The sequence below is a fragment of the Oncorhynchus mykiss genome, chromosome 20 (genome assembly GCF_013265735.2).
Source record: "Oncorhynchus mykiss isolate Arlee chromosome 20, USDA_OmykA_1.1, whole genome shotgun sequence".
In the NCBI taxonomy this organism is placed as follows: domain Eukaryota; kingdom Metazoa; phylum Chordata; class Actinopteri; order Salmoniformes; family Salmonidae; genus Oncorhynchus; species Oncorhynchus mykiss.
Window position 1 is genome coordinate 29,381,218 of NC_048584.1, and position 14,350 is coordinate 29,395,567.

The 14,350-nt window shown below is 39.1% G+C and overlaps 1 non-coding gene across 1 annotated transcript; it reads left to right on the forward strand.

The window, feature by feature from the left end:
* Nucleotides 1–9,102: 9,102 nt before the first annotated feature.
* Nucleotides 9,103–9,176, forward strand: trnaa-ugc. Its single transcript has one exon. It is a non-coding gene; the product is annotated as a tRNA-Ala (tRNA).
* Nucleotides 9,177–14,350: the final 5,174 nt, after the last annotated feature.

Consider the following 14,350-nt stretch of genomic DNA (forward strand, 5'->3'; position numbering starts at 1 on the left):
ATATATATATATATATATATATATATATATATATTATGGCAGAAAAAACAGTATACATACAAGAGGTATACAAAGAGACAATGATTTCATATGGTTGGGGGTACAACAAATTATAGATTATACAAATACCTTAAAAGATACACACGTATTGATTGTTTTATCAGCTTTCTTAGTAGAAGAATGTATAATGGTCTTAATGTACTGCTCAAATTCCTTCTAGAAAACACGGAACAGTGTTATTGTTATTAGTGAATTTACATTCATGAATATTACATTTTCCATTAGCACAATTAGATTTATGAGGTAAAAAACAATATTTAGCGTTATTATAGTTAAGGAAACCCAGTAGCACATTCTCCCATAACAAACTCAAGTCATCAAGCATATTAACAATTATAAAACTATAAATATCTTTACATCATTTCTTTACATGTAGACAATGCCAAAATAAATGCAAAACTGTTCCTGGATGGTCAACACAAAACGTACAGCTAATGGTAATGTCTTTTTTGAGTTTCTTCAGGTAATGAGTTACAGGGTAATACTCATGGATCATTCTGAAAGATACCTCTTTGATCTTGTTAACAAGGTATTTGTGTGGTAATAACCAGGCTTTTTTCCAACAGATATTATTGACAAATGTATTCCAGTAAGTTGTGACATAAGGAATGGATACAATGTCCCTTTGAAATAAAGCAGGGATGGATCTGTTGTTCTAAGGGAGCAAGGAGAAACACATTTTTCCTATTGGAGAGTCAACTGGATTAAGTAAGGGTAGGTCAAGAAGGTGAGGTCTGGTTACACACCTAAACAACATGAGAGTTCCAGATGTAATAGCATCAAAGACAATGGGCAACTCTCTAGGTGTAACAGGGATATTGTAAAGAGATTAAAACATATATCATAATTGAGTAACAATCCTTCTGCATTAAAAAGTTGACTCACCAGCAGGATATGATTATTATACCAGTTCTTAAAAAATAAATACTTTTTCTTTATTTTTACAAAACATCATTATTGTTCCAAATTACATACTTATGCGTGGAAAAATGATGTTTATATATTAATGACCATGCTAAGAATACTTGTCTATAAAAAGCAGATAATTCTGTAAGAATTTTATCAACGTTATAGTTACAAAGTAACATAATATTAAAGCCACCAAATTGGAGAAGATGTAATGAGGGATGAAATTCCAAATTGAAGTTGGATTCTTTAAGAAATGTTTTGCCCAATTTATCTTGAAAGTATCATTCAAAGTAGGAAAATCAAAAAAATTGAGACCACCATATTCATGTGTGTTCATAACGATTTCCTAATATAATGTGTACAATTTTTCCAGATGAAGTTGAAAAGCATCTGGTCAACACCTTTACCTATTTTGTTGTCAAGATGGAGGGACTGGGCTGCATAAGTAAGTCTGTCGATACCTTCAGTTTTAGAAAGCAATACTCGCCTTTCAAGGATAAATCCCTCTGCAACCAATGGTTCAACTTCTTTTTGTCTTTTTCAATAATAGATATGAAATTTAGTGAGCATCTTTCCTATTGATCCTTAGATATGATAATCTCAAGGTATGTTACTTTTTCCTTGACTGGAATATTGCATATAAAGGGTATTACACAGTCTTTAACAGCAAATAATTCACACTTATTAAGGTTTAGGCAAAGACCAGATGTTTTTGAAAAAATATTCATCACATCGACTGCTCTAGGAATCTGGTCAGCATCTTTCAAAAGGTGGGTGGTGTCATCTGCAAGCTGACTTATGATAATATCTCTGTCAGCAATAGAGATCCCTTTTATATCGCTGGATTTAACAAAACTTGTAAGAAGTTGGGTTGCAAGCAGGAAGTGGTAAGGTGAAATTGGGCAACCTTGCGTAATTCCTCTTTTCAAATCAAATTTAGGAGAAGTGCCATGCTTTAATTTAATGGAACTGTTCCCATTCATATAAAGAGTTTTAATATTACTACAAATTAATTCTCAAAAACCACATTTCTCAAGGGAGAGAAATAGACACTCATGTCACTGTATCGAAGGCTTTATAAAAGTCTAAGAAGACAATAAAACCATATTCGAAGATTAGATCAGAGTAGTCAATAAGGTCTAACACCAGTTGAATATAATTTGATATATGTCTATTCCTCATGAATCCAGATTAGGTCTCTTCTATAATTGAGTCCAATACTTTTTGCAAATATAGAGGTTATCATTTGGTTGTCATTATTGCGCAGACAGATTGGATGCCAATCATCAAGGAAAAGCAAGTATTTCTTGGGTTTAGGTATTCATGTAATCAGACCTTGAGTCAAACTGGGAGGTAGGGCATTATTTGCAAAGCTTTCAGAAAAGACCTCCAACAGAAATGGGGCTAACTGTTGAGAAAAAGTTTTCTAAAACTCAGCAGACTTATTATTTTTTCTTCAACTATAATAGGTTCAACACACTGTTCCCGCTCAGCCTCCCCAATTGATTTCACATCCACCAGAGAGTCAAAGAAAAGAGTTGAGGAAACCTCACAATACTTAGAACTATATATCAATTCCTGTAGAAGTTGCAACTAAAGATAGAGGTTCATTTGGGATCCTCTGTGAAGAGACCATTAATATTTAATTGTTGAATTGTATTATTTTTAAAGTGGTATTTTTCTAACTTGAAAAAATAAGATGAATTTAATTCACCCTCTTCTAGACACTGACAAAGGCTCCCTCTGCTTTCTGTTCATACATATCATCCAACTTGTGTTGTAGCTCAAATAGAACAGATTTGTTCTCTCTGAGAGACTTTGAACAGGCTTTTGAACAAGAGAGGTGATCTTTGAAATTACACTTTCTTCTTCAGCTCTCCTCGTCTTGGCAAGAATTCTCCCATTATTTCTTAAATATTTTCTAACCTCATATTTAAAAAGCTCTCAGTTATTACTGTATTAATTGTCATTTGTAGCTTTATCCAGAAGTGTGTAATTAAATTGTTTATCTCCATCTTGACCTACTCATATTTAAATATTGAGCTATTAAGATTCCAGTAGGATGCTCTGCCAAGGCCATTATCAGAGATAAAAAGTTTAAAGTCAATTTGAAAAGCTCTATGATCAGTAAGGGGAGTGGCTTGGATGTTAACAGAAATACCCTGTTTATCAAAACACTTAGACACCAGCCAAAAATCTATGCGTGATTGTCTGGAGCCTGCCTTATTACACCAAGCGAATATCAATATCAGACCTTTCCATAAACTGCCTTAAACTTGTATTCATAGAAGTGGACTGTCCCGGAGGCCATCTATCAATTGAATTATTCAGATAAATATTAATATCCCCACCTGTTATGAGTAAAGCATCAGGGAATAGAAAATGGAGAATATGCTTTTCCAAAGATTCAAGTAAACATTACGCCTGATTTTGGCACGTAAACCGACGCTATAGGCTCAGACCACCATTCACCCACACGAGCCTACTCACCCCTAGAGTGCATGCACCATTCACACCTATTCACGGCTGTTCCAGCGCAATTCACAAGTCTATTTACTAGCAACCAGTCAGTATCTGGTGTGCCAACCATTTGCCTTGTGCAGCATGACACATCTCCTTTGCATAGAGTTGATCAGGCTGTTGATTGTGGCCTGTGGAATGTTGTCCCACTCCCCACTCCTGTGTGAAGTTGCTGGTAATTGGCGGGAACTTGAACACGCCGTCGTAGACGTCAATCCAGAGCATCCCAAACATGCTCAGTGGGTGACATGTCTGGTGAGTATGCAGGCCATGGAAGAACTGGGACATTTTCAGCTTCCTGGAATTGTGTACAAATCCTTGCAACATGGGGCTGTGCATTATCATACTGAAACATGAGGTGATAGCGGCGAATGAATGGCACAACAATGGGCCTTAAGATCTCGTCATGGTATCTTTGGGCATTCAAATTTCCATCGATAAAATGCACTTGTGTTCGTTGTCTGTAGCTCATGCCTGCCCATACCATAACCCCACTGCCACCATGGGGCACATCGGCAAACTGCTCGCACAAACAACGTCATACACATGGTCTGCGGTTGTGAAGCTGGTTGGACGTACTGACAAATTCTCTAAAACTATGTTGGTAGAGAAATTAACATTCACTTCTCTGGCAACAGCTCAGGTGGACATTCCTGCAGTCAGCGTCCCAATTGCATGCTCCCTCAACACTTGAGACATCTGTGGCATTGTGTTGTGTGACAAAACTGCACATTTTAGAGTTATCTTTTTTTGTCCTCAGCACAAGGTGCACCTGTGTAATGATCATGCTGTTTAACCAGATTCTTAATATGCCACATCTGTCAGGTGGATGAATTATGTTGGCAAAGGAGAAATGGTCACTAACAGGGTTGTAAACAAATTTGTGCACAACATTTTTGAAATATAAACTTTTTATTCATCTGGAAAATTATGTGATCTTTTATTTCAGCTCATCAAACATAGGACCAACACTATAAATATTGCGTATATATTTGTGTTCAATATACATAGCCTTCCTGTATTTTGTTTAAATCAAAGCAGATTCTGTATAGTGGCGTGCGCTATTGAGTTTTGGCCGCTTTATATTGTTTTTTTTACTATTCAGTTACTAATCAGCTACCATCCGAATTCTAATTTTTGGCGTAACAGTAACGTTATACTATTATATTTGGTACTGTTATGTAGAATGCTAATGAATCATTATGTAAACTTCCAAGACATTGATTCAGCTTTTATCTAACTTTACCAAACAAGCACCATTGTGCGAAGTGGCGGAGCACGTCGCTTCTGCACCCCTGCAGCCCGCGCACCGAAGGAGCATTTGAAGCACACCTATCCTACTCTTTTGCCTGCGAAAAATGTAGTGACACAGAAACGAGAGACCACATCATCAGAGTTCTGGGAATGTTCGACTAATGAAACATTTCTGGTTGGTCTCAGTGAATGTTAAACAGTTAGGAAATGAGACGTTTAAAACGGGATTGAGTGACGTTTCAGAAAATATGTTGAATGAGAAACTAATGAGCATGGAGAGCCATCGGTGAAATACTTACTGTATTTGTAAGTAGTTAGGCCTAACCGGGCTCTCCAAGTGTATATGGAATCAAGGCCTTCAAGGATTTGAGAAATATGATTGGTTGATGATAGGCCTATGACATTGGCCTAAATTTCGTTGTGCGCTGCGCAGAAGAATATCAGTTCTCAACAATTATTGGAGGGTTTAACATCAGCAGTTGGCTTACGTTTTCATAAACCCAACGTGACTTTAACATGTCTGACAGCAATACTGGACAAGTTTACATTTAATTTCTAAATTCGCGGGCCTTACATTTGTTGATGAAATGCCGGGCTTGATTATTTGGTTGCGGGATAAAGGGACAAAATGTGGTACTCTCCTGCACTATCAGGGACATGTGGTCACCCTTGGCTCGACGTAGGCTTATTTCAACTTGGAATGTAATGCTGGGGCTAGAGGTTGTTACATTACAAACGTGTGAAATAAATAGCTAATCAATCATGAAACTTGTTTATCAATATTTTGTGTCAGAGGGAAAACCAATACGTAGAACTACTGTCACCTGGTGGCGAGAGAGATGATAGGAGATCTATGATGATGTGTTATGGTGTGAAGCGTTTCAGCTGACGTTAGTGGAGTGCAATGATTATTGAGATATTTAAGCGACATTACTATCTCCAAATTTCACATAATGTTAAATTCCCCCAAACACATGTATTTGATGGGTTATCTTTTTCCAACTTTGCTGTAAATCGGAATTGAAGTCACAAACGCTTTCTCTCGTTTCTGATTGGACAACGGATTACGACGCGACTATGGAACCTACTACTTTTGTACTTTATTACTGTTAAAGTGGTTCTTTCCGATGTTTATAAACATTAAAACTACGAAATCATTGTTTGTTAAAGGTTCCCATTGTAATTAGTTAGAACGCATACAGAGCATATTTTTATGTACCCGTTATCAGAACTGTCGTTCCTGAGAAGTAGAAGTAGAAGTCGTTCCTAAGTAGTAGGAGCTGGCTCTGAAGTAAATTATATCGCTAAATATGGTTTTATGTCTGATGCATGATGATTTTCCCGTCCAGATTCACGTCGAATCAGTTAGTGCTAAATTTACTTTATCACTACAATAGTAAACATGAACAGTGAACTGTTTGAACATAATACATTTTGTGATATAAGTAATTTATTATGTAATCCCCAATTTCACATGACTCAAATGGCCTATATTAGCATGGTCCCATATCTGCTGTGCTCTTGCTGTCATTCTCATTGTTCTAAATTTACATGCAGTGTCGTGAATGATGATGACTTGAAATATAATTGTATTCAGTATTACATTTTCTCATCTATGAAACTCAGTGTCATCCTGAAAAGTCTATACATTCCACACTCCCCATCATCTGTGAAGACCATTTCTTCATGGCAGATTTTATTTGTCAATGAAGGTATTACAGTAATGTGGGGAAAGCCACTAAATATATTTGTATGTTTGTCTCAATATGTAATGCGATCATGTTGTAACAGGTAGAGTTCTTGAAGTTCACAGCCCTCATGGCTGAGGCAAGAAGGATATGTTCGAGTACTCCACCTGTTACCAAATATTCCAAGCACTAATATACTACATGACCAAAAATATGTGGACACCTGCTCTTCAAACATCTCATTCCAAAATCATGGACATTAATATGGAGTTGGTCCCCAGTTTGCTACATTAACAGCCTCCCCTATTCTGGGAAGGTTTTCCAGTAGATGTTGGAACAATGCTGTGGGAACTTTTTTCCATTCAGCCACAAGAGCATTAGTGAGGTGGGGCACTGATGTTGGGCGATTAGGCCTGGCTTGCAGTCGGCGTTCCAATTCATCCCAAAGGTGTACGGTGGGGTTGAGGTCAGGGCTCTGTGCAGACCAGTTAAGATCTTCCACACCGATCTCGACAAACCATTTCTGTATGGACCTTGCTTTGTGCAAGGGGGCATTGTCATGTGGAAACAGGAAAGGGCCTTCCCCAAACTGTTGCCACAGAGTTGGAAGCACAGAATCGTCTAGAATGCTGTAGAGCAGGTATTCCAAAACTGGGGTACGCATGTTTTTTATCTTTAAAAAATATAGAATAATTATTCACATTTTCAAACAGTCTATTTACATTTTCCAACGGGGCTATACATTTGGGTGAGGTGTTTTTCTCGCCTGAGTTGCCTCGTTCCACTGCCAAAAATTAAATTAAATAATCTAGTGTTCAGCGAAATAACAACACAATGTCAAATACATGTGTCCTAGTCAAATAATTAACATCCAATCACATCAACCGTTACTCTCTCGTGGGAATTCCACTAACAGTCCATATGTAGCCAAACAGTAGCTGCTGCTCATATCGTTATCTGTACTGATGGCGCAAAAGCCATGACAGGGAGATATAGTGGAGTGGTAACGTGCGTGCAAGCAGTTGCTCCCGACACCACTTGGGTACACTGCAGCATCCACTGAGAGGCTCTTGCTGCCAAGGGAATGCCTGACCGCTTGAATGACGTTTTGAACACTAATGTGAAAATGGTTAAGGCCCCTGAACTCTCGTGTATTTTCTGCACGATGCAATGATATGGGCAGCGACCATGTAACGTTTTTACAACATACTTAGAAGTGCGCTGGTTATCAAGGAGCAAAGTATTGACACTTTTTGAATTGAGAGATGTCTGACCACTTGTACGATGACGAGTTTCTCACACGACTGGTCTATCTGGGTGAGTTTTTTTCTCACCGGAATGATCTGAATCTAGGATTACAGGGACTCTCCGCAACTATATTCAATGTGTGTGACAAAATTGAGGCTATGATTAAGAAGTTGGAGCTCTTCTCTGTCTGCGTAAACAAGGACAACACACAGGTCTTTCCATCATTGTATGATTGTTTTTGTGCAAATGAACTCAAGATTACAGACAATGTCAAATGTGATATAGCGAAGCACCTGAGTGAGTTGGATGCCCAGGTACTTTCCTGAAACGGATGACACAAACAACTTGATTTGTTATCCCTTTCATGCCCTGCCTCCAGTCCACTTACCGATATCTGAACAAGAGAGCCTCATCGAAATTGTAACAAGCGGTTCTGTGAAAATGTAATTCAATCAGAAGCCACTCCCAGATTTCTGGATTGGACTGCGTTCAGAGTGTCCTGCCTTGGCAAATCGTCTGTTAAGACACTGATGCCCTTTGCAACCATGTACCTATGTGATAGTGGATTCTCGGCCCTCACTAGCATGAAAACTAAATACAGGCACAGACTGTGTTGAAAATGATTTAAGACTGAGACTCTCTCCAATTCAACCCAACATTGTAGAGTTACATGTATGTGAATCCTTTCAAGCACACCCTTCTCATTAACCTGTGGTGAGTTACTCACATTTTTCGATTAACAAATAAGGTTTTATATGTAAGATGGTTAAATAAAGAGCAAAGTTATTTATTTATTATTATTATATTATTATTTGTGCCCTGGTGCTATAAGAGCCCTTTGTCACTTCCCACAACTCATTCTTATGTTAAATAAATGTATCGTATAGTGTGTGTGTGTGGCAGGCTTACAATGACGGCAAAAAACAATATTTGAGAGTGCACTGACCCTGGTGCTAGAGGGGTACGCAGCTGGAGGTTGAATGTTTAAAAGGGTACGGGACTATAAAAAGTTTGAGAACCACTGCTGTTGAGTTAAGATTTCCCTTCATTGGAACTAAAGGGCCCAGCTCGAACCATGAAAAACTGCGTCAGACCATTATTCCTCATCCACCAAACTTTAAAGCTGGCACTATGCATTGGGGCAGATAGCGTTCTCCTGGCATCCGCTAAACCCAGATTTGTCCATCGGACTGCCAGAGAACGCGTTTCCACTGCTCCAGAGTCCTTTACACCACTCCAGCTGACGCTTGGCATTGTGAATGGCGATCTTAGGCTTGTCTGCGGCTGCTCAGCCAAAGAAACCCTTTTAATTTTGCTCCAGACGAACAGTTCTTGTGCTCACGTTGCGCTGACATTGCCTCCAGAGGCATGTAGTGAGTGTTGCAACTGAGGACAGAACACTTTTATGCAGTTCAGCACTCAAGTCCCACGTGGCTCAGTTGGTAGAGCATGGCGCTTGCAACGCCAGAGTTGTGGGTTCGATTCCCATGGGGAACGAGTATGAGAAAAAAGTATGAAATTGTATGGACCTGCTAAATTACTCAACTGTAGCACTTGGTGGTCCCTTTCTGTGAGTTCGTGTGCCCTACCGCTGTGTTGATGCTTACAGTTGACATGGGCAAAAAGATCATTAACAGACTTGTTGGAAAGGTGACATCCTATGATGGTGCCACGCTGAATGTCACTGAGCTCTTCAGTTAGGCCAATGTTTGTCTATGGAGTTTGCATGGCTGTGTGCTTGATTTTATACACCTGTCAGCAATGGGTGTGCCTGAAATAGTGTCCACATACTTTTGTACATATAGTGTATTTGCAATTGCTTTTAACACCCAGAAAAATAATTCACAAATTTGAGAATGAAGAGGACACTGATATGCAACTACATTCCTGTCTACACTTGAATCAAGTCTACTTCTGAGTTTTGTTTTTTAATGCAGTGAGTATGGAATGATGTTTGCATTTTACGGGAACAGTCTTGTTGATGTACATTTCTGTCAATTAAAAGCTTGACGTTTGATTTGTATAGAGTATTTTAGTAAAGGTTTTGCAACGTAACTGAGGACATTGTAAATAACTGAGGACATTTAAGTTGTTCTAATGACTACATAGCTCTAACAACATGTTAGTGTTATTTTCCCATTTTTGTCCAGCAGAGAGCAGTAGCTAGCTTATATAATTGGGATAAGTGTAATATTTATTGACAGTATATTATGCCATTTGAGTAAATTAACCTTGCTTGTGGTGGCTGGCTTCCCTCTGATCTGGGAAAATAGTTTTTTATGTGCTGTTGGCCAATGATGGTGCTGGATCTTGCGTTACCGGTATCTGTGTCCTTCTGAATTGAGACAGTTTTCCGTAGGATCTGTAGATGCTGAGCTTTATATGCCTTCAATACACTTGCCTGGAAACCCAACAGTGAATTACATAGAATTCTACGTCGGGTGGAAATGAACGTTTGAATCAGGAAAGTTTCCTCTCACCATCTCTAAAAGCCATAATGTTGAATAAAATGATATTTTAACATACTGGTTGCAGTTGGTCCTTTTGGCGGTAGGAATGTGAGACAATATATCCACAGGAAAGTATAATTACATCAACTTTTCAATGCCCTGGTAGTGCATTCACATTTCTATCACCTGAAGCATGTGCACAAGATACAAATACATGCACCAGACAGACACATGCATACTTGCTGAGATTGTGCACGTGTTTACATGGTTCTACACATTTAACATGTTTTGCTCTATGACATTCACAAGTCACGCAAGAGTCTTTAGAAAATATTCTATTCTTCATAGAAGATCATAGGAAATCCAAGGACACAGGGTCTATAATACTGTAATACATTCACACAAAGTTGCTGTCACAAACTCCAAACTCCATAGAAGTTGTCACTGACTAGTTGGATAATAATAATAATTTCCCACAGAGAAAACATTTCTGTACTTACACATTCATATAAATTCATTTTTTTCTGTATTTTGCTTTGGCAGACCTTTTTGATTGACATTTGTCAATAAAACTCATGAATATAACTGTTTATGTCAAATCTAGTTCTGTTCTACTTGTAGCCCTAGGTGACTTGAAAATAAAATGGTGAAACACTTCACTCTGAAGCTAAATCTGAGGGTTGTAGATGCAGATAAATTGAAGGGTTAAGGAAGGTCGTAAATAAACCAACCTCCCAGTCCCACATCAACCAAGAAAATGACCTCATGCCAGGCGTCAGACGTCCGAGCCAAAGATATCCATACTCAGGCCTTATGCACTAGCCCCTCCTCACAGGAACATACAGCCACATAGACTCACATGTCTGTACATACAGTATGTGTATGTACAACACGCACTCTAGACAAATCAAATCAAACTTTATTCGTCATAGGCTCGAATACAACAAGTGTAGACCTTACCATGAAATGCTTACTTACAAGCCCTTAACCAACAGTGCAGTTCAAGAAGTGTTAAGAAAATATTTACCAAATAAATGAAAGTAAAAAATAATAAAAAGTAACACAATAACGAGGCTGTATACAGTCGGTGCCGGTACCGAGTCAGTGTGCGGGGGTACAGGTTACTTGAGGTAATTTGTACATGTAGGTAGGGGTGACGTGACTATGCATAGATAATAAACAGCGAGTAGCAGCAGTTTATCAAAACAAATGGAGGGGTGGGATCAATGTAAATAGTCTGGTGGCCATTTGATTAATTGTTCAGCAGCCTTATGGCTTGGGGGTAGAAGCTGTTAAGGAGCCTTTTGGTCCTAGACTTGGCACCCTGGTACTGCTTGCCGTGCGGTAGCAGAGAAAACAGTCTATGACTTGGGTGACTAGAGTCATAGACATAGATGAACACACATTCATCTTTTCTCACACTCAACATACCCAAGTCCTACCCAAACCCACACACACTACCATTACCATGTCGACATGTTGTACCCCGGCTCTGCCTCTCAGAGCCTTACGTCACCCATCTATTTCAGAGACACACCTGTCTGTCTCTTGCATATAAACACACACAGTCACACACACACACCTGCTTGTGGTGGCTTAAAGCTGAGGAGGAGTCAAGGTGAGAAAGGGACTTTAGGATTAGATTTGTGCAACATCTACATTACAGACTCATCTAGTCTACCTCAGAGAAAAGTAATTTCTGTCACTGTGTCTGTCTCCCTACGAGTGGCTTGACTTATGAAGGCATTGGAGATGGCCCCAGATGGCCCCAGAAGGTCCCAGTAGTGATAGTACATCCTTGTAAGCGGAGAGTACTCTTTCAGCTGTTTGCCTACATCAGCTGGCATATGTCATCGATGTCACACAATAGGCACTGAGACGTGTCATAACTGGCTCTGGGCTGGTGAGCGATAGGGTGAAACTATCATCTTACGGGCGACATCATCTTGGAAGCGTCTTTGCCTCGCCAGGCCCGTACTGACCGTCAGCTGTCACTGATGGCCTTGCGCCATGTACCCTAAGCGATGTGTGTTTGAACTTTGATCTATATCATACTGTACAACATGTCAGGGGGGCTCTCTACCATTATTTTGAAGCCCATGAAGGGTGATGACATCCCCTAAGGCATATAAATGAAGTACTTTCTCCACAGGGTGATGTCATCCTCAGGCGAGGTCAGCAATCAAAGTGTGAATGACAGTCAGTGCTGTTATTAGTTCCATATTTAGAGTTCCTATGAGTACTGTCTGCCATCTTGGTCTCCTAATAATATACTATTACTCTTGGCTGATGATGTGTCAGGATGGTAACCGAACATATGACCTTATGATCACAGGCAAATTGAGATCATAGGTAATTTAACTAACGTTAACTTTGTTTATATATGGCTAGCTTAAGGATAGCATGACAACATGTCATTGGTAGTCATGATCCATCAGAAGCAGCCACAGACAGTGGCTATATAAGTATTCACCTTTTTATTCACCTTTATATTCACATTTTATTGTGTTACAAAGAGGGAATAAAATAAATTAGGTGTAATTTTTTTTGTCAATGATCTACACAAAATACTCAAATGAAAATCGGGAGGAAAAATCCTTACATTTCTTAAAAAGTTGAGAAAAATTATAACTTGATTAGATATTGTAAGTATTCACCCCCCATGAGTCAATACATGTTAGAAACACCTTTGGCAGTGATTACAGCTGTGAGGGTTCTTCGGTTAGTCTCTAAGAGCTTTGCCAACTGGCTTGTGCAATATTTGATACCTCCTTTGTCCCACCTCCCACACATGCGGTGACCTCACCCATTACAACCAGCATGTCCAGAGATACAACCTCTCTTATCATCACCCAGTGCCTGGGCTTACCTCCGCTGTACCCGCACCCCACCATACCCCTGTCTGCACACTATGCCCTAAATATATTCTACCATGCCCAGAAATCTGCTTCTTTTATTCTTTGTCCCCAACGCTCTAGGAGACTAGTTTTGATAGCCTTTAGCCGCACTCTCATACTACTCCTCCTTTGTTCTGCGGGTGATGTGGAGGTAAACCAATGTCAAGCATACCCATAACATGATGCATCCACCACCATGCTTGAAAATAAGGAGGCAGTTACTCAGTGATGTGTTGGATTTGCCCCTAACATTGGGCTTTGCATTTAGGCCAAAAAGTTTAACATTACTATGCTTAAAGAGATATTCAATGTCTGATTTGTTATTGTTACTCATCTACCAATCATTGCCCTTCTTTATGAGGCTTTCAAAAAGCTCCCTGGTCTTTGTAGTTGAATCTGTGCTAGAAATGCAATACTTGACAGAGACCTTACAGATGGTGTATGTATGGGGGACAGTGAAAGGGGTAGTCATTTCAAAATCATGTCAATCCCTATTATTTCCATATAAGTCCATGTAACTTGTGATTTATTAAGCCAAAATGTACTTGCCTAAACATAAGGGGTGAATACTTTTGCAAAACAACTATATTTTAGTTATGTATTTTTGTTTTGTCAATATTTAAACATTTGTAGAATTCTATTTTCCCTTTGACATTATGGAGTATTTGATCAATGACAAAAATTGTTTTTTTAAATAATCACAATTAAATACATTTGAATCCCACTTAGTAACACAAAATCTCTGTTTTGGCTAATACTGTATATTACCTTTACATACACAGGCCACAATCAGTCTGACAAAAGAATCAAGCAGCAGCAGACGGGGAGGATGATGCAACACAGAGCAATCCACTCAATAAGAAGTTGTGTGAGCAGCCAGGATAACAACAAGGCAACCCAACTAGACATCCAGCCCCTGTCCAACCCTCCATACCAGTCCAATTATAACTAAGCCTCCTTAAAGTGGCGGGTACTAATTTGCCCCTCTGTGCTACTCCAACAGTTTTAGTGACAGGCGTATTCAACGACTCATTCTGATATTTAGTCATTCTCAAACTGTTGACCCACCAACATACCTGCAAGTTTCTTCTCTCACCTGTTATTACACTATATAGCAACAGATGAGTGTGAATGTATTGTTCTCAAATACAATCATTTCCCTTCATGTTAACATGATCAATATCAACATCTCTGCAAAAAAACAAAAACAAAATGAAGAACTGTAATGAGAGTTCTCGTTTCATGTCAGTTCTTCACAGAACATGATGCGTGTTTGTGAGAGACGGAACATCCTGAGACAGAAGGGATATTGTTGCATCTGTCA